The sequence below is a fragment of the Equus asinus genome, chromosome 5, assembly GCF_041296235.1.
Source record: "Equus asinus isolate D_3611 breed Donkey chromosome 5, EquAss-T2T_v2, whole genome shotgun sequence".
NCBI lineage: Eukaryota > Metazoa > Chordata > Mammalia > Perissodactyla > Equidae > Equus > Equus asinus.
Genome location: NC_091794.1, coordinates 61,525,645 through 61,546,874, shown reverse-complemented (window position 1 = coordinate 61,546,874; position 21,230 = coordinate 61,525,645).

Genomic DNA, 21,230 nt, shown 5'->3' with positions numbered 1-21,230 from the left:
GGAGACCTGGAGTCCATTACCAGAAAAATAGAGCAGACCAATTAAAGAAAGAAAATCTTAATAGTAATAGTAATGCAGGTCGCAGTGAGGACGGTTCCAACCATTTACTCAGTCCCTTGGTTCTTTTTTCATTTCCACCGTTTGTTAGGTGTTTAACATTAAGTAAGACAATAACTTCTCTAAACCTAAATTTACAGTAAAACGTAGACACTATTATCACCCACCTCAGCGTGTTGATAGGGTTGGTGGTGTTCAATAGAGTGGTGTTCAATAGAGTTTATTAGAGTGAGGTCGTCTATTGAAAACGTCTAAAACATATAAATAATGAAAAGAAGTCATTGTTATTTCTGTTTTTCTTATCATTACTTATACTGCTACTACTGCCCCTGCTATTACTATTTTCTTCAATTACTGTTCAGTTTTTACTTAACAAGGAGTGGTAAGTAGTGCCCTGACCCTGCTTGCTCCTTACATTTTTGTACTTCTCTCATTCTTCCTCCTGTCACCACCCTGCCAACATCTCCTTCTCTGAGAACTATAACAAGCATACAAAGAAAACAAAATTTTCTTGCTTAATTTTAGGAAGGCACTAGGTATTTTTATATTCTTCTTCAAAGTACATCCATATGGTAAAGAATTCTCTTTATTAATAATATTTCTCCTATTTTATATTACAAGTGCCTGCCAGGGTGAGGCTGAAGCAGAAAGACAGACATGAAGGAGGTGTGTGTGTTAGCTATGTCTCTGACGTTCCACATTCCCTGACTCAAGATCTGTTCATATGCCGCATGCTCTGCTGAAAATGTCCACCTCTTTCTTCTCTTCACTAATTATCACTTGCTTTACTCCAAGGTTCCACACTCAAATGCCTTCCAAACTAGAATTCAAATTGTCCCTAGCCCACATAAATATTTCAAGTGTACTGAACATCTAAACAATCTGTGTTTTTTAAAAAGGTGCTACAGTGAGTGTGGGAAAGAGAAACAGTCAAATCCTTTGTGGCCAATCTCCCTCCCCCCCTCTCCTCTTTTCCAGGCCCTTCACAAGGCATGCTGACATTCCTGTCATTGGAATGGGTGAGAATGCTTAGAAATATGGTTCATTTTCACAAATTACAAATCTTACTATTTCATCTCACTTACATAAATTTTAATCAGAATTGTATATATTTATCATCATCTTTGGTGCTTCTACTGGACGGAATTCCTAGACTGTAAGATATATTTTCTTTATGATGAGATTCCAAGTAATAACATTCTATTTGGAATATAGTTAATATTTACATTTTTAACTAAGTTGAACCAAATTCTGTTTCATCGCAACTTTGATATAAATATTTCCTATATTTTGACATAATGACATAATTATTTATACATAGTTGTTATGCCTGTTACTGTGACTTCTATTCTTACTCTATGACAGCGTAAAATATTTCTCATCAATTGTTTTATCAATATGTAGGATGAGGAATTCGTCCTTGACTTATAGCCATGAAAGAAGCCTCAGATTCTCTATATTAGTGAAACTTAATGAAGAAAGGATGATAATGTTGCTTAATTTTCACTATATATACTTCTTTGGTTACAAGTTCTGATAGTTGTTTCGATTGTTGCATATTGTTATGGAGCTACATGCAAATACGTATAAGAGAGTATTTTACATGGTAATGTGATGTTGAGTTCCAATATATGAAATATAAGATGTTTAAAAATCTCAATGTACTAGAAGATTGCTAAAGGTGAGAGATGTAACTATTGTCATACAAACAAGAACAAAACCAAAGGGCCCACTCCATTGTAATTTAATTGGAGATTGTAAAAGTGGATTTCACTAGTATCTGTGTCTGTGGCTCCTGTGAAGTGTTTACATTCCCCAAACAGTATAGAACACCAGCAGCAAATATAAGATGGCCATCTGGCCTAAATTGGAACAGGGATATTACTCTGCCATGTTCAATGGCAGTTTCCGTGAGATGTTCATGTTTCCTCCCGCTCTTTACCTCCAGCACCAAAGGAGATTGACCTTAAGGAGGATGGGACTAAAAAGTGTCACAAAATCAGGTTTTGCCTTTTATCTCCCAAATCACTATCGCCATTAAACTAGAGGGATGTTTTAAGTCTGCATTTGAGACTGGGAAAGATATGAAATGTAAATTGAATTTGAGATCAAAGTCTTAAATCAGACTTGACTTTTCATAAACAAAAGTGACGAGAGTCTGGAACATCTTATAGTGCCAGAAAGTATGGAAGAACTCACAAAACAACAAAATGAAGGAATATGTCAAAGGGACACAGGAGCTAACTGAAATAACAAATTGGCACAATTTGAACAACCACATAAATAATGCATTATTGGATTATAATCTAAAGTACAAAATAAATATCCATTGGTGCATAGTGATACAAATAAATGATTGAATAAATAAATTAGTGGGAGAGAATAGATAGATCCCCATTGGAGAGGAATCCAAATAATTTCTATAAATACTTCCTCCTCCAGGAAGGAGGGCATAACTCTCCGCTCCTTCAGTGTGGGCTGATTACAGTGACTTACTTCAAAGAGTACAGTACAGAAAAGGGGGAAAACAGTAACTTTACAGTATAGAAACCTAACCAACACTCTCTTAGTCAAGTGTTCAAGGTTAAGATCAATAGTCGTAAGACATACTTTTGATATGATATGAAGAGAATGGCAATTTACCTCTGTGGTTGGCCTCCCCAAAACCCATTACCCTATTACCTTAGTCAAAAAATGAGAATTATATCAGAAAAATTCTAGGAGATATTTTTCAAAATATCTGACCAGTATTACTCAAAGCTCTCAAGGATATTCTATAAACTGTCACAGTCTGCAACTAAATGTGATGTGACTACAGCGATATGACAACTAAATGGATGGAATCTTGTAACAGAAAAAGGACATTAGAGAAAAACTAAGGGAATATGAATAAAGTGTGGACTTTGGTTAATTATATACCACTATTGGTTTATTAATTGTGACATATATACCATGCTAATGTAAGATATAAATAATAGGAAAACTAGATGTGGGGTGTATGTGAGTTCTCTACACCATGTTGACAAATTTTCTGTAAATCTACATCTATCCTAAAATTGTAATAAGTTTATTAAAAAATTCAGAAGAATAGGGTATGTTAAAAGAACACATTAGCCAACCTGAAAGAGCACCCGGTAAACAAAGCTGGGTCAATTTGAGGAATGAATAAATAATGCAGTATTGGATTATAACCAAAAATAGAAAATACATATTCATGAGTCCATACTAACATAAATAAATGATTAAATAAATAAATACATGAGGAGAAGCAGCAAATCTTCCTGACAGAAGAACCACATTAATATGTGGATACATCTCCTCTTTCAGGAGGTAGAAGTTAATCACCTTCTAGGCCCTGCTTGAGGGAGGGCTACACGTAGTGACTTGCTTCCAAAGAATATACCATAGAAAGGTCGATTAGTAATTTTCGCGTGGATGAACTTGGCAAACACTACCTTAACTAAGTGATGAAGGTTAAAATCCCCAATGAAATCTTGTTGATATCATGTAGCACCCAATATGATGTAATGAGAAGAGTACTGTGTGTTATTTTTTCCAAAAACCATATACTAGTCTAACCATAAAAAAAAAAAAAGAAAAAATCAGACAATCCCCAGTTGGGTACATTCTACATAATTGGTCAATGTTTCTAAACACTGTCAAAGTCACAGAAGATTAGGAAAGACTAAGAAACTTTCACAGACTGGGAAGATATTGAGAACTAACTATAATGTGGTACCCTACATTTGAATCTGGAACAAAAAGAGAAAATTAATGGGAAAACTAGTGACATCCAAATAAAGTCTAGAGTTAGTTAATACTAATGTACCGATGCCAGTTTCTTTGTTTTTGCAATTGTTCCATGGCACTGTAAGACGTTAACAGTGGAAGAAATTGAGTATGGAGTATTTGGGAACTCACTGAACTATCCTGCAACTTTTCTGTAATTCTTGAAGTATTCCAAAATAAAAAAAGCTTATTTATAAGGAAAGATATGTGACATTATTTTATAAATAGTATACGTGGTGCTACTAGTATCACTAGTTCTTGAGATGGTGTTCTACTGGAACAAAAATCTAAAACTTGTGGAATTAGCTTTGAAATGGAGTGGTGGGGAAAGCTCCCAAGGACACTATTGGTGAAAGCTGGAAGGACAGTGATCTTGCTATTGAATATAAGAGGAACGTGAAATAACATTTGCCAGTACTGTTGCTTGAGATGTTCTGGAAAATAGAAATGGTATCTAATTAACTCACAGATATGGCCTACAAGGTTTCCAGGAAGAATGCTGCAGCTACTAGCTGACTTCTCTGAGCTTCTTATGAAAAAGTACAAAGCTTTGAGAAGAGCCAAAATGAACTCTCAGTCTTCAGGTGGAATTTAAAGGAAAAATAAAAGAGCAGGACTGTGTTTGAAAATAAAACTTTCTCATTCCAAGTCTTTAAACAACAATAAGTTACCAAAGTAATAAAAGGCTTCAGGTAAAAGATTCAACTCAGTGGGACTTTAAATCCAGTAAAGTGGTCTCTGAGTCAAAAATGTCAACGGTGGATCTTGTAAGACCCTTTGCTAAGACCTCAGAAAGATTTATGGCCCTGTCTCACAGACCCATGCAGCTAGATGAAGAGCTTCTGAGCAGCAGAAGAGTGTTGTCCAATGGCAGCCTAAAACATGATGTAGGGTAGAGAAGGGCCTTCCTTAGAAAGAAATCTGGGCTTGTCTCACACTTCGAAGGTCTCATTGAATTGAATATAAATTGCAGAAAAGAAACTCACAAATTTTCAAAAGATTAATCCACTTGAACTGAAAGGGACAGAGAGAGTTTAAAACAAAGAGTGGTCTCTACGCCCTTAACTTCCCAGAACCGTGACCCAGACTGAGAAAGCTATGCAGCTGCAACTTTGGAATATTTCTAATGGCAAAGGGCAGAGCCAAGAACTTAGAGAGGGAAACGAAGAGCCATAGAAAACCATTCCCAGAGTGCGGCACTGAGCGCTAATCAAGCAACTGGCAATACACACCCAGAGATTTCAGAATCGCTACGAACTAATGATTTCTCTCTGCCTCCCATTCTCCTCCTTTTTGAATGAAAGTGCCCATTACCTTTTTCCTATATCTGTCATTTTATTTGGGTATATGGAGGGCACAAAACTTTTCATGTTACTTCATGTTTTTTTTAGACCAATAGAAACCACATCTAAAAACAACCCCCACATCTGCATCTCCTGAAACAAATGAAAATACTCCAGATTTGAGTATGATGACTAATGAGATAAAGCTTTATGTCTTATAGGGTATTTTAAAGGTGAGTGTTATGTAAATAATTATGGATAGAGGGTAGACTATTGCAGATTAAAGAGAACTATAAATTCTTTGTCACTCCCCTCAGAAACCTGTAGTCTGTTTCTCTACCCCCTTGAATCTGAACTGTGTAACCAGAACTGTGAGTGTTTCATAGAACATAGCGGAAGTGACTCTGTGCTGGTTTCAGCCCTAATTTCTTAGAAGACTGTCAAGTTCTGTGTCCTCTCTCTTGATATCTATCCTGCTATGAAGTGGAAAAAAGCCCAGATAACCATGTGGAAGAAAATTTAAGCCTTAGTTGATAGTCCCGGCTGAGTTTCCAGCCAACAATCAGCCACGATGAATTACTGGATATCTTCTAGCCCCAATTAAGTTGTTTCACATAGATTAGAGATATGCTGTTCTGGCTGAACACTACTCAAATAAAAAAACTAAAAACTCAAGAGCAAAGAATTTGTTGTTTTAAAAAACTTCGCATTTAGGGTAGTTTGTATGCAGCAGTAATAATGAAAATACTAGGTCTCACGTCTTTCTCTTTCATGACAATGCCAGCAAACTTAATGTAGGTTAGAGTAAATTAGATTGAAAACATTATCTTTCTAGTAGCATTATTAAAATACATAACACGTGAATGACTGAAATAATTTCAGCATTCACTATATGTTGCACATAAATGTTTCCCCCTTTATTAAATTGAGGTTTTTTAAAACAAAATTATTTTCATTCATTTGATATTTATTTCAATGTAACAGTCTTCCAAGTTTACTCTACACTGGAATATAATGATTTTTGTATACTATATCCATATTGGTGCTTAAAAATGAAAATTTAGATTTACACATGATTATCATTAAATTATTGCGACAAAAATAACCTTGAGATAAAGCCTTACATAATGAATTTTAATTTTAAAGGGGTTCTTGTTACTTGAACTAAACGGTATTCTCTGACAATTTACACAATTGCGTTTATTTGCCATTAATTTAATCTCATTACTGTCATAAGTTCTTTATTTTTACATATAGTATGCCATCTAGTGACAAAAAATTAAATATAGCAAACATACTCTTTTAAGTCATCTTGAAAAAAAACTGTACACTATGCACTTGCTTCATCTGGTACAGAAAATAAATTATGTCTTTGCTTTTTCTTTTTAAAATTATTTTCCACTTTGGAAAACCATTTAAAATGTCATCACCTTTAAGATACTCCATGTCATATACATCCAATATACCCACGTCTGTTAAAATCCAATTCCACTGTAAGGAAAATAAAGTGATGCTAAATTTACTCTGTCAAATAATAATATTTTTGTATTCCAATCTGGATAAAAGTCTTGTCATTTATATTTACTATTCTGTTTCTTTTATAAAATAGAGCTCATTAGCTTGTTTATTTACCAATTAAAAATATCTAACACCTCTTCTCTCTATAGAAGTCTCTACAAACGCTCACAAAACAGATTTTTTTCAGATGAGTATATCCTTAATGTTAATACATACACTGGGTATTTGTGTTCCAAAAATAAAACATTTTTTCCATCTGTCTCATATATTGTCCACCTGAGCCATTTCAGAGATACAGGTATTGAGACTCAGAAAGAGTAAGTGACTTGTCTCTAATAATAAGTGGTATAACTAGTACTTGAAAAGAAGCATTCTCATGCAAAAATCAAAATTAAAATTCTACTTGGCTAAGAAAATCTCAAATATAGAACATAGTATATTATTTGACAGAGTTGGTGGCTAAGGTTTTTTTTCTTACAATTCTAAGTTCCTCCTTTATTTTTATAGGCAAATGCTTTACCATCTTTCAGATAAGGGGTACAAAATATGGATATTCCAATATGGATATCCCATAGCTATTTCCCCCAAATTACCCCTTGGCAAGGAGCTAGAAGATTAAGCAATTTAGAGCAGAATTTGTAAAACTGTTTTTTCAGTTACTTTAAGATTCTAACAAAATTTGTGGGAATTTTCTCCTAAAAAGAATCACTCTTGTAAAGCCCAGCAAAGTGATCATTAGGGATATTGCATGAGGGAGCCTTTCCCTTACGGATTGCCTCCGTTTATTTGCCACTAGCAAGCTTCTACAACATTTTTTCCCTTTTTTAACATTTTTGACAAGTTTTCTTTAAACGTGATCATGTTCCCCCCAAAAATATGTAGCAGCTGAGAATTCTGCTCTCTCTACATATTAATGTACCAAAGGAAATATCTTGAAATACACATATATATGTATATAGGTATATACGTATATACAAATTAACATTGAACTCATCCTTTGTGTTCTTAAATATCTTAAAGAATTCATTAATTATATGCATGAATGGATTTTTTTGCAAGATAGTGAAGAATAGAAAATTACTTAGCTTTTGAATATAAAGCTTAGAAAAAAATTATTTCCTATATTCCTATTCTTTGCGTTTATCGTATCAAGAGCTAAGCTTTGAGGACCTGATCATAGACAGAGTTTAGCATAAGGGAATTCCCAACCAGACAGTGAAAGAAAAGAAGGAAACACCACCTGTCCTAGTCCCAGGATTTTATGGAAGTAAGCCACATATATAAAAGCAAGAATCTAGGCAGATGTCTTAATCTGACTTGTGCAAATTTCAAACCTGTAATAAAAGTATTTTATATGTCTTCAGACACTGGATATCTGAGATTTATGAAGGAGATACTCCACACAATGCTCTTCTCCCATGTCGGTGGGTTCCAGTAAAGAAAAGAGAGAGGATCAGCTTTGTTATCTGGGAAGAGGGATTAGCTGACACTCTTGAATATCTTTCATCTCCTTTCAGCATAGTGAGACCCAGAAATCTCCACGTGCTTTTTAGAGTCAATAGACGTAACCATACTGAGAGCCAAGAAGACCTCAATAAATGTGCTAGGGCTCAAAAGGTAAAAGTCACTGTTGAAATGGAGGCCGAAGGCAACCCAGGCAAGAATCCAAGTGCAGAACCTGGCAGACATTGAGAGATAAGGGCCAAGGGATGATGAGGCAGCAGCAAAGATTGCTAATAAGGACTACCAGCCTAAATTAATGTAAAAAGAGATGAGATCCAACATAAGGAAGCCGTAAACATGAGACACATCTACCAGCTGCACACCCAGGGATGGGATTGAGCCAAACCCTCTTTGGAGTACACCAGCCCAGGAGAACCTAGAGGCCACCTTATGCATCTGAAGATTCTCTATTTTCTTCATTGCCACATTCTCTTTCTATCTTAACAGTCTGAAGATTCTCTGTTTTCTTCATTGCCACATTCTCTTTCTATCTTAACAGCCTTTTTCAACTCTTCCACTCCATGAACACAGGACCAGGTAAAGGGAACACATAGGAAAAACACCGAAATTTCCTTGCATTTTCCAAGCAGAGATTGTGTATAAAACATTAAAATAAATCCAGTGGATTCTGTTGACTCTTTCAAAGTCCCCCAAAACTCCCATCCTATGCCTGCTACAGAAAACTACTTACGTGTAGAGAATTCACAGCAAATAACAGATTAGTTAGAAAGAAATGAAGACACTAAACTTTTTCTTAATATCTGCTGTGGACTTTCTGTTTATGTTGCCCCAAAATTCATATGTTGAAACTTAATCCTCACTGTGAGGGTATTTGGAGGTGCCGGCTTTCAGAAGTAGTTAGCAATGCACTTAGTGCCCTCATCAAAGAGGCACCAGCATGCTCCACCACGTGAGGTCACAGCAAGAAAACAGCCATCGAAGGAGCTGGGCCCTCACAAAACCCCGAATTGCCAACTCCTTCATCTTGGACTTCCTGGCACCCAGAACTGTGAGAAATAAATTTCTGTTGGTTATAAGCTGCTCAGTTTATGGCATTTTGTTATAGTGACCTGAATGGACTAAGACAATGTCAGAATGCCGAATAAATTTTCAGATTTCACTAGATACCTAATTACTATATTATGCGGTTCTTACGAGGAAAAGTGGAATAAGAATATGCATGGAACTCTCTTTCTCTGCTACCAATACATATGATAAGATGATAGAGATTGCATCAATATAAGGTTTGATTAGTATACTTCCATTTTGTTCCTTTGATAGTCTCTAATTTTCAACTGGACCTTAGTCTGTGAGAATATGCAAATATATGTGGCTACTGAACAATTATGGTAAGGAACTTGTGAAGATGAAGTTATGACATAAAGCTACGAATAATTTAGTCTTATTATTTACAGAAATTATGAAACAATGACTTTTTTTAATAGTCACATTTTTACAGGTGTCTGGTGATATTTCATTGTGGGTTTTTTTTTCAGGAAGATTAGCCCTGAGCTAACATCCACTGCCAACCCTCCTCTTTTTTGCTGAGGAAGACTGGCCCTGAGCTAACATCCGTGCCCATCTTCCCCTACTTTATATGTGGGACACCTACACAGCATGGCTTTGCCAAGCAGTGCCATGTCCGCACCCGGGATCCGAGCCAGTGAACCCCAGGCCGCTGAAGTGGAATGTGTGCACTTAACTGCTGCACCACCGGGCCGGCCCCTCATTGTGGTTTTAATTTGCCTTTCTCTGATGCTTAGTGACATTGAGCACGTTTTCAGATACCTGTTGCCCATTTGTATGTCTTTTTTGGATAAATGTCTATTCAAGTCCTTTGCCCACTTTTAGTGAGAATATTGTTTTTATTATTATTGCTACTGAGTTATAGGAGCTCCTTATATATTTTGGATATTAATCCTTTATCAGATATATAGTTTGCAAATATTTTCTCACATTCTATAGCTTGCCTTTCATTTTGTTGGCTATTAACTTTGCTGTGCAGAAGCTTTTTAGTTTGATATAGCCCCACATCTGTTTTTGCTTTTTGATTTCATATCCAAAAAGTAATTGCTAAGCCAAATGTCAAGAAGCTTTCCCCCCGTGTTTTCTTCTAGTTTTACAGCTCCAAGATTTTTGTTTAAGTCTTCGATCCATTTTGAGTTGATTTTTGTGTATTGTGAAAGTTAAGGTTCCAATTTCGTTCTTTTTCATATAGATGTCCAGTGTTCCTGCCAGCATTTGTTGAAAAAACTATCCTTTCCCCATTGTGTATTCTTATTACCCATGTGGGCTCTCTTTTCTGTTCTATTGGTCTATATGTCTATCTTCATGCCAATACCATACTGTTTTAGTGTGTTGGCAAGGATGTGGAGAAATTGTAACCCTTGTACACTCTTGGTGAGAATAGAAATGGGACAGCCACCATGGAAACGAGTGTGGTGGGTCCTCAAAAGATTAAAAATAGAACTACCGTGTGATCCGGAAATCCCATTTCTGGGTATATGTCCAAAAGAATTGAAATCAGGATCTCAGAGGGATACCTGGACTCTTGTGTGATTGTGTGATTGCAGCATTATTCATAACACCCAAGATATGGAAGCAACATGAATGCCCATCAATGGATGAATGGATTAAGAAAACGTGGCATATACACACAATGGAATATTTTTCAGCCTTAAAAAAGAAGGAAATGCTGCCATATGGGACAAAAGGGATGATCCTGGAGGACATTATGCTAAGTGAAATAAACCAGCCACAGAAGAACAAGTAAGTACATTATTCCACTTACATGAGTTATCTAAAATAGTCAAACTCAAAGAAGCAGAGAGAAGAATGGTAGTTGCCAGAGGTTGGGGGAGGGGGAAATTGGAGCTGTTATTCAATAGGTGTAAAGTTTTCGTTACACAAGATGAAGACGTTCTAGAGATTTGCTCTACAACATGGCGATCATGGTTAACAATACTGTATTGTACACACGACAATTTATTAAGTAGATAGATCTCATATTAACTGTTGTTGCTACAATAAGAAAATTACACAATTGGGTACTAGCTAAACTTCAATAAGTATCTAAATTGATGTCCACAGCTCCAATAAATTTTCTTCCCACAAAATGCTCAAGAAACATCAGTAAAAATAAGTTTTAAGGGTACTCTTCTACTCGGTCTAAATTAGGACATTCATGACTTAATGATAATTCATTTGTAGATTTTCCAAAATGTCATTTTGAGGTGTGTTTTCCTTATGCTGATTATCATAAGATAAAGATTTTCTATAGGCAAACTACTGTTTAAGTACTTTATATACGTTAAATAAAAACTATCATGAAGTAGATACTATTATAAGGCCAGTTTCAAAAGTGAAGTAACTGATGCACGGAGGGTTAGTTAAGCAGCTTGCCCGAGGTTACATTGCTAACACACAGAAGATCCACACAGTGTGGCTTCAAATTCCATGTTATTTAAATTATGTTACATTGCCTCTGCCATTATATTTTGAAATATAACTCTTGCTGTCACTTCCTCAACAGTTAGCTAGTATCCTACTCTTCACAACCACCCCAAATTTTAGGGTATTATGGTTGTACTTCTCCGGAAATGTAGTGCAACATGCAGCTCAGTCTAAACAAAACATTCAAAATCTCATCTCCTGAGAATCATTACTTATTCAGGCATGATGCATGACAAAGTTGAGAAAATGAAACATGAGAAGATATTTTGAGAGAACTTCTGAAAAGAAGTTTCCTCAGTTTTTAAGAGTTTCCCAAAGCAAAGCTGTATTTCTTCCCTTAGTAAGATTGCCAGGTTTAGCAAGTAAAATACAGGATGACCAGTTAAATTTGAATTTTAGATAAACAATGAATAATTTTTCATAAGACATACTTAGACCAAAAAAAAAAATGCTGTTCATCAGAAATTCAAATTTAACTGGGTGCTCTGAATTTCATCTGGCAATCTTACTCTTTAGTTCATTACAGAATAATGAAGATCTGGGAACTCTTGGCAGACATCTTGTAATCATAACGGTAAGTCAGTCTTCAGACGAAATGTCAGCTAGTAAAAGAGAGAGGTGGAAACAAACAAGATAACGATGACATACTTTAACTGTTGAAACAAAACAAGCCCGAAGCCAACCTTACTTCATATTTTTCACTAACACGGCCAATATATTCCATTAGTGTTTTAGCTAGGCTAACTTGAGCACTATGTTACTATAATAAAATATACCTACTGTGATACACACAAAAGAATTATCATGGATTGTGATTGATCTAATAAAGTTGTTCTGTTCTCCTGAACATGCTTCAGCTATTCAAAGTTTACACTCTCCACACATGCAAAGAGAAGTGACTTGGGATCTACAGACAGGTTACATCATATAATATAATTCCTTTGCTTTATTTGGCTCCTAAAACTTGAAAGTTCAAGACAGAAGGCCAAAGGGGTAATAAGAACTCTATTTTATATCATGCAGGGAACATCACGAATCAGTACCAAGGCCAGCAATATTCAAACATCATATCTTGCTGTTAGAATAGTGTACAATTTGTTCCATCACTGCACATGACTGATGTTGTGTTTTGGTTGTTGTCATTGCTCTTTCCCTCAAATCACCTCTTGGCTCTGTATCTCTATGTTGTGTTAGATCTATTATTCAACTGCTATCTTTATTATCAGCTCATTATCTCACTGATGGCGTGATGTTTCCCTGGTGACGCTGGAATGGGCCTGCATAAAGATGTTCACACACTTGGGTTTTGGTTAGAATTAGAAAAACTTGACACCAGTATCCCCCAGAAACAGTGATAACCACTCTTTTATATCTGTGAGATGTGTTTCAGTGGAGGAATGTTAGAGATAATAGAGATGAATACTTAGTAATAAGTAGCTTGAGTAAGGAAACTCGGGTGAATATTTATTTTATTCAAATAGCCAGCTTTGTCTTTATATATTTTCAAAGTAGACAGCATAAAAAAAGACTAGCAAAAAAGTGTAACCAATCACATATCTTTTCTTCAAATGCAATCCTATTTTTCTCTTGTATTTACTAATATATATATATGTATATAGATATGTATATTGTCCCACTATCAGCCCATTTATTATCTTTCCCCTATAGGAATTCATATTAGTTGGCTGTTTTCAGGAACACTTCTCTAAAACTAGATTTAAACCCTGACAATCTCCTCTACTCTATATCGAAAAATGTTTTCTAGTTGCTTGCTTTTCTTGACCTAAAAATCAAATTTTATTTTGAACTTGTTATCACTCAATACTGACTTATTCCTAGGTCATTTTCGTAGTATTTGTATTTTCCTCTTCAGCTTCTCCTTTACGTTAGTGAACGTATATTCACCAAATGCTTATATATCTGGTTACTCTTTCAATTGTGAAAAATAACATATTGCCATGGACTTTCTTTACACAGAATCTGAAAAGAATTCTTGTACATTTGTGGTAGATTTTATTATTCTTTTTTTCCTCTCATAAGAGTATATGTCATCAGTATTAAGGTACATCAAATAATCCAAAACCTGAGATTAAATGGTTAGTAAATATACTTGAGCTAGACAAGCACAGAGCTATTGCCAACAAAAAGAACATAGTAAAATCCAATTCAGTTCTTAGAAGCAATACAAATGAGCATTTTACAAGGGTAAATAAATAATGAGATGTACCCATATATTCATTTTTTAAAATTTTCCTACAAAGGAAACTTACTAACATTAAATATGTACCCCAGAGTACTGTGTGCATATGTATGTAGGTATCCACATACACACTATGCACCACACACCTACACACACATATATATGCGTACATACACACTTTATATATATACCTAACAGACAAATATATATATGTACACATGAATGAAAATATATACATATAAATTTATTATTAGTTTTGAGGCAGATGTGCTAACATCTGCTACTAATCCTCCTCTTTTTGCTGATGAAGACTGGCCCTGAGCTAACATCCATGCCCATCTTCTTCTACTTTATATGTGGGACGCCTACCACAGCGTGGCTTGCCAAGCAGTGCCACGTCCACACCCAGGATCCCAACCGGTGAACCCCGGGCTGCCAAAGCGGAACGTGTGAACTTCACCGCTGTGCCATCAGGTCTGTCCTATATATCTAAATTTGATGCATAGTATTATGTTGAAAATTATTAACCTAGCATCAATTTTATCATGAGAAAGGTGTTGAAAGCAACATTTTATTGGAAACTAGTTGAAAAATTATGAAAACTTCAGGAAGAACAGCCACTGCAATGATGAAAATGATGACCTTTAAGATTCATTTAAAAGAACAGCCTTAGTTTAGGCTTGTTTGAAAATATATATATATATATATATATATATATATATATATATATATATATATATATATCAGAAAGGGCATATTGTTTGGTGAGATATTCTTCAGTGATATCTGCTTTTTTTCAGAGGAAAAATGTTAAATAGACTCTAATTCATAAAGACAAAACTGTGTCATGGGAATTAGGAATATTTATCTTGCTGCTCCCCATATGAACTTTCTGAATATTCCAGGAAGACAGAAACTTTTAGAAAGAAGAATGACAACTAAAAATAAAACAAATTAATATATATATGTGTGTTAATATATATTATATATATATGTACATATAAAGTAGGTAAGAAAAGGATGAATAAACCATTAATATATGTCAAAGAGAGAACACTGCCTTAAAGATCTTGCCACAAAGGAAGTATGGCTGCATATTATTGTGAATTTAAAAAAAATAATAATGAAGCAATTATCTTTATAGAAGCGAATGAGTGGCTCACAGAAAAAATCTAGGAAAGGAATAACAAAATGAAATAGAATAATTCAAGAACAAATGTTGAAGGGTAAAATAAGGCCATCACAGAAAGGAAGGTCAAATCAGAAGTATGAGTAACAGAATAATCACTAATGAAAATAAGGCAAGTGCTTGAATAGTAGAGCCAAGGAGAGCATACACAATTAAGGTGAAATGAACAAAATATTAACATGAGTAGAAAGAAAATGGTAAACTGGCAAAGGGATATCAGCATGCACATTATTGGCACCTTTTAAGGAAAGAACTGTAATAATTAAACCAAAAATATAACCAGATATAAAAATCTAAGAAGCCTGAATTAAAAAGTTGAAAATGCACAATGTGTTCCAAGAAAAATAGAGGAGCAACTTCTGTGAAAATTAAATATTTATACATCTTTCATTCCGTCAATTCTTTTCTTAAGAACTGTCTGCTAGAAATAAAATGAATATATATAAAGATAAATTATAAGTATATTTTTGAAATATTGCAGTCAAAGTGACTAGAATCAAAGTGACTATTAATCAATAAGGAATAGCACAAATTTTTGTGTTTCAAATATTTGAAAATGATAAATTAGCTCTACACCAGATAACGTTTAGAGATCTTCACCAGATATTGCTGAAGGGGAAAAGCTTGATTTAAAATAGTTTGCAATATCTTATTTTTATAGAAGTAACAATAAACTAAGAAATGAACATGCTCTATATGTGTAGGATTTTTCCCCTTTACTCTTCCCTCTGTTTTGTATATTTTCTAGAATGAACCTCTACTTTTGATAAAGATAAAAAGTTATGTTTGAACACATAATAACTTTCAATTTTTGTGCATGCATACACATTTATAGAGAAATATACTAACCAATTTTCTTTGTATTATTAAATATACCTACTTTTAGCAAGAAATTCGAGTTCTTTTCTTAAAATAGCTCTTTAAAAAATAAAAATTCTAAGAAGTACTGCATTGAGGAACTATATTCTCTGAAGGCAGAGATCCAAATTTGGATAATCCCTCAGTGTATGATAGGGAACTTTTACTACTTATTCTCAACACTAAACAGTTTCTACTCATTAATAAAGTGAAATTGAAAGTTATTCCAGTACTTTGTGAAAGTACAAGTAATGTATAAGCAAAAGAGGAGAATAAAAATTTGGAAAAATCATTTAATATCAGTAATACCAGATTAATCTGGTTTTAATTTTTTAAAACCTTTGTGATGTTAAAAGACAGTTAAATAGAAGCTGAAATCTTTTCAGAAAGATTCAGAGTTAGTGGGATTCTGAAGTACACCTGTTGGAATGAACAAGGCTTTTTAGTGGAGGTGACATCCTAAAGTTGAAAGTCTGCATTTGACTTCAGTTCACCTTTCATTATTTTCTCCCTAGTTACTTTTTAACTAACCTAATGAAACAATCTATAAACAAGGAGCATTTATAAAGCATGGGTAATTAACATAGGTCATGGGTTAATAGCAAGAAATAACCATCATTTGAATATTTACTTCTGTTGTAAAGGCAGGAAGATCAGGGAAATGAAAATCAAAACTACACTAAGATATCACCTTACACCTGTTAGAATATCCAAAACCAAGAGTGACAAATGTTGCAGAGGCTGTGGAGAAAAAGGAACCCTCATATACTTTTGGTGGGAATGCAAACGGGTGCAGCCACTATGGAAAACATTATGGAGATTTCTCAAAAAGTTAAGAATAGAAATACCTTATGACCCAGCCATGCCACTACTGGGTATCTATCCAAAGAACTTGAAATCAGCAATTCCAAAAGTCCCATTCACCCCTATGTTCACCGCAGCATTATTCACAATAGCCAAGTCATGGAACCAACCTAAGTGCCAAGCAACTGATGGCTGGATAAAGAAGATATGATATATATATATACAATGGAATACTACTCAGCCATAAAAAAGAACAAAGTCGTCCCATTCACAACAACATGGATAGACCTTGAGAGTATTATGTGGAGTGAAATAAGCCAGACAGAGAAGGACGAACTCTGTATGACTCCACTTATAGGTGGTAGTTAACATAAAGACAAAGAGAACTGATCGGTGGTTACCAGGGGAAAGGGGGGGTGGGGGGAGGGCACTAAGGGTGAAGTGGTGTACCTACAACATGACTAACAATAATGCACAACTGAAATTTCACAAGGTTGTTAACTATCATAATCTTAATAAAAAAACTTAGGAATCATTACTCTGGTCATTTTCCTCATTTTATAAATGACTCACAGGGGCCACACCCATGGCCGAGTGGTTGAAGTTCCACGTGCTCTGCTTCAGCAGCCCAGGCTCAGGGGTTTGGATGCTGGGTGTAGACCCACACCACTCGTCAGCCATGCTGTGGTGGCGACCCACATACGAAATAGAGGAAGACTGGCACAGATGTTAGCTCAGGGCTAATATTCCTCAAGCAAAAAGAGGAAGCTTGGCAACAGATGTTAGATTAGGGTGAATCTTCATTGGCAAAAAAGAAATTAAAAAAAAGACCCATTTATAGTGTATCTACAAGCACACATATGAGATGGATCCCTGTCCTCACCCTCACTAGAGTCCTTTGCAAGAAGCTGGCAAGAAACTTGGTTTCCTGCCAAATGTGCCGTGATTAGGATAAAAATAAAACACAGGAGACAGCAGAGCACAGGTAACTGGAAGGCTGACAGTTTTGTTTTCGTTTTTAGGCAAGAAAAACTATTTAAAGATGAAGAAATAGGGCAGAAAAAAATCCACTGACATGCTCCTATGAAAGAAACAGGATGACCTTCTAAAAGAAAACAATGTCTAGGTCAATGTTGCCTGACACCTAAGACTGTTTTCCCTTAAAAATAATCTTTGGGGTCCATTGCCAGTAACATGAGGGCCAAAATCACCTGCAGGTCCTCCCACAGGGCGACACACTTAGAAATAAGGATTAAAAAACAGCAGCCTGTTAAACATACAGCTGAGTTTGCAAGTAACTGAAGAAACTCCTAGGGGTCCACGCCCACAGCATTTAGCGGAGGTGGAGTTCAGCAGCTCTGAGGCTGTGCCGCGGTGGCTTGGTCATCTCCCTAGTGAGGTGCTTAGGTTCTGGTGGCCACGTGGAGGCAGGAGACAGAGCCTTGGACCTCAGTAGGGCCGGGGGTTGGAATCGAGACCCCTGCAGAAAGTCGGAGCCTTCACAGGCCCACAGCTTCAGTGAGGGCGAGCTAGACGAGAACCGGCTCAGGAGCGTGGAGACAGCCTGGGCCTGGGGAGTCGGAGGGAAAGGTCCCCCATGAGGACGGGGAGCTCCAAGCCTGCTTGCACGCGGGCCTGGGCCTCAGGATGTGTCTCTCCTGCAAGGTCCAGTGATCCTCCAGGTCAAAGTCAGCATGAAGGACCCCTCGCTGTTGGTCTCCCTTGAATCCCGCCAGAAGCAACAAAGACGGCTCCAGAGAGACATCTTTCCCGCAGGATCCCCACAGGAAAAGCCGCCCTGAGCACGATGCACAAGAAAAACTCACAGAGCACACAAGAGCACCACCACAAGCCCCTGTGAGAACCAGCAGCCGCATTCGATGCCAGCCCTTCAGACGGTAGAATCACCTGACCCACAGGCTAAAAACGGCCGTGTTAAAACGATTAAAGGCGTGGTGAAAACAGGAGGAAAGAACAGACTTTTGTTTTTAAAAAGACCAAGTAGTTTTGAAAGAGAATTCCAGAAATAAAAAAATGTTTCATATTAAAAACTCAATGGACAGGTTAAACCGCAGATTGAGCACAGCTAAGGAGAAAAGTGGTGAAATGGAATACGGACACAGAACACAGCACAGAGAGAGAAACAGAAATAGGAAAGAGAGGGAAAGAGACACAGAGAGCTAAGGGAAAAAAGTCACCTTCACAGAAGCAGTGGGGAGAGTGTTCCCGGACAGATGGAGTGCGATGCGAATGCTCAGCTCAGGAAGTGAGTCCTGAGCAGGAAGAACACAGCTGCCTTCACACCCAAGGCACTTAGGTGAGTCACCAGAACACCAGCACAAGTGACCACAGGAGAACACAGCGTCTCCTGTGTGCTCAACGCTTTACTCAAAGATCATCCTTTCAATATGTTGGCCTATTTCCTTCCAGTCTTTCATCTATGCATGTTTAGTACACATACAAAAATTTCAGGGGAAAATCAGATTGATACAGTACATATAATTTTGTATGTACTTTTTTTACTCAGCGTTTTCCCATGAGCATTTTCCCAGGTCATTATGCAGCAGCAGCGGAACTGCATCAATAAGAGCGAAGACTTGAGTTGTGGTTACCAACGTGGGATGTGAAGTCAAGCGTTCTGTGTCTGAGTCCCAGCTCACGACTCACCAGCTGTGTGACCTTGGGTAAGTTACTGGTCCTCTCTCTGCTCCCATTTTCTCATCTGTAAGTTAGTGTGAGTTGCTATTTACTAAGCTATCTGCCAGGCACTGTGCTAAAGACTTGAATAATCCCATTTGATTTTCACAAAACCCCTATGGATTACATGTGTTATTGGCATTATTTTACAGACGAGAGACTGGGCCTTAGAAAGAATGTGAAGTGATTCGCCCCAAATCACACGGCCGCTGATGGTGCTTCGACTTGAATTGAGATGTGTCTGCAAAACCTGCGCCCTTGATGCCACACTCTTCTTCCATATGTTTGAACAGCCTCAGAGTACGCACAGACCGTGAAGCTGACCACGAGGGGCCCCGAGTGCTGCTCATCTCCACTTATTTCCTTATTTATGTGCTTTGTCCATGTTTCTTTAGACATGTTCATTTTTCTAATTTCTATGTTGTATAGTTATATATTACATTATGTTATACATTGCGGTATATGTATTATATGTTATGTGTGTACATATGCATATATGTTATATATAATATATGTTATATATAATATATTGTCTATTAGGTTTTATATAGTTATATAGTATAGATATTAGCCAGTTTTATCAGGAATATGTTTAATAAACTTTGATTTTAGAACAGCTCTGGAGTTGCAGAAAAGTTGGGAGATAGTAGAGAGCGCTGTCACATGCCCCACACCCAGTTTCCCCGCTGTGAACACCTTCCGTGGGATGGTACGTTTGCCGGTGGTAGTGAACCAGTACTGACGCGCTATTGCGAGCTGCAGTCCACACGTCACTCTGTTTCCTTGTTCCCACCTAAGTCCCTCGTCCCAGGGTCCCACCCAGGATGCACCGCACGGTTAGCCGCCAGGGCTCCCTGGGCTCCTCTGGCTGAGGCGGGTTTTGCCTAGCATTCATTTTTGCAAATCCTCCTTCCAATTTATAATCTCCCTTTCTCATTTGTGTGTGCTGTTTCCTGATGTATATGAAAAATAAACTCTATATTCGAATGGATCAGTGTTTTGTTCTGTGGTATCTTCTGCTGGATTTATTCTTAGAACGTTCTTTCCTACATCAGAATGGCAGAAATGTTTACCTATAGAAATTCTCACTGTTTCACATTTTCACTTTTTATGTATATCTAATTCACCAAACCATACGGGATTTCTTTTGGAATATGGTATGAGGGGGGTCTGATTTGCTCTTTTCCAAATAGTTACCATTCCTCTGAGCACCACCTCTTACAGAGTCCTTCCTTGGCCCCTTGATGTGTGATCCTCTGTTCCCTGTGAACGTTTGCTCTTCTGAGCTGCCCGCTCTTTCCCACGGCTACGCCGACCACTCACCCCAGTGTGCTCAGGACTGTATCAGTTTTAGCGCTGGCAGCCCCTGGGCACCCTCAGTCCCGGGCAAACTGGGACAGTTGGTCACCCACCCACCACCCAGCCTTGCACCACTGCCATGCTGTACTGCTTACTGTTGTGCGCCTGTTGTGCTCCCCCAAAATGGGCTGTTTCTCTTTCATGAAATACAGACTATTTCATCAAATTGCAGCATAAGAATCCTACGGGAGCTGCAATCCAGGGAAAAATAATTTGAGAGCAGACAGTGTTGCAGTATCGAGTCTCCTCCTGGGAACACGCAATGCCTCTGTCCAGCCTTCTTTATGTTTCTCAGTAAGACGCAAAGTTCTCTACACACAGGCCTCTACATCCACCTCATTCCCGGGCAACCTAAAAGTTTACACTGCTATATTAAATGGCAACTTTTCCCCCATTATATTTGCTAAATAGTTTTTAAAATATTCCATGTATATTCACACAGTTTTTCCTAGATGCACCAGTGTGAATATGCACGTGCTTTATTGATCAACCACAGCCTTTTTTTCTTTTGCTTTTTCTG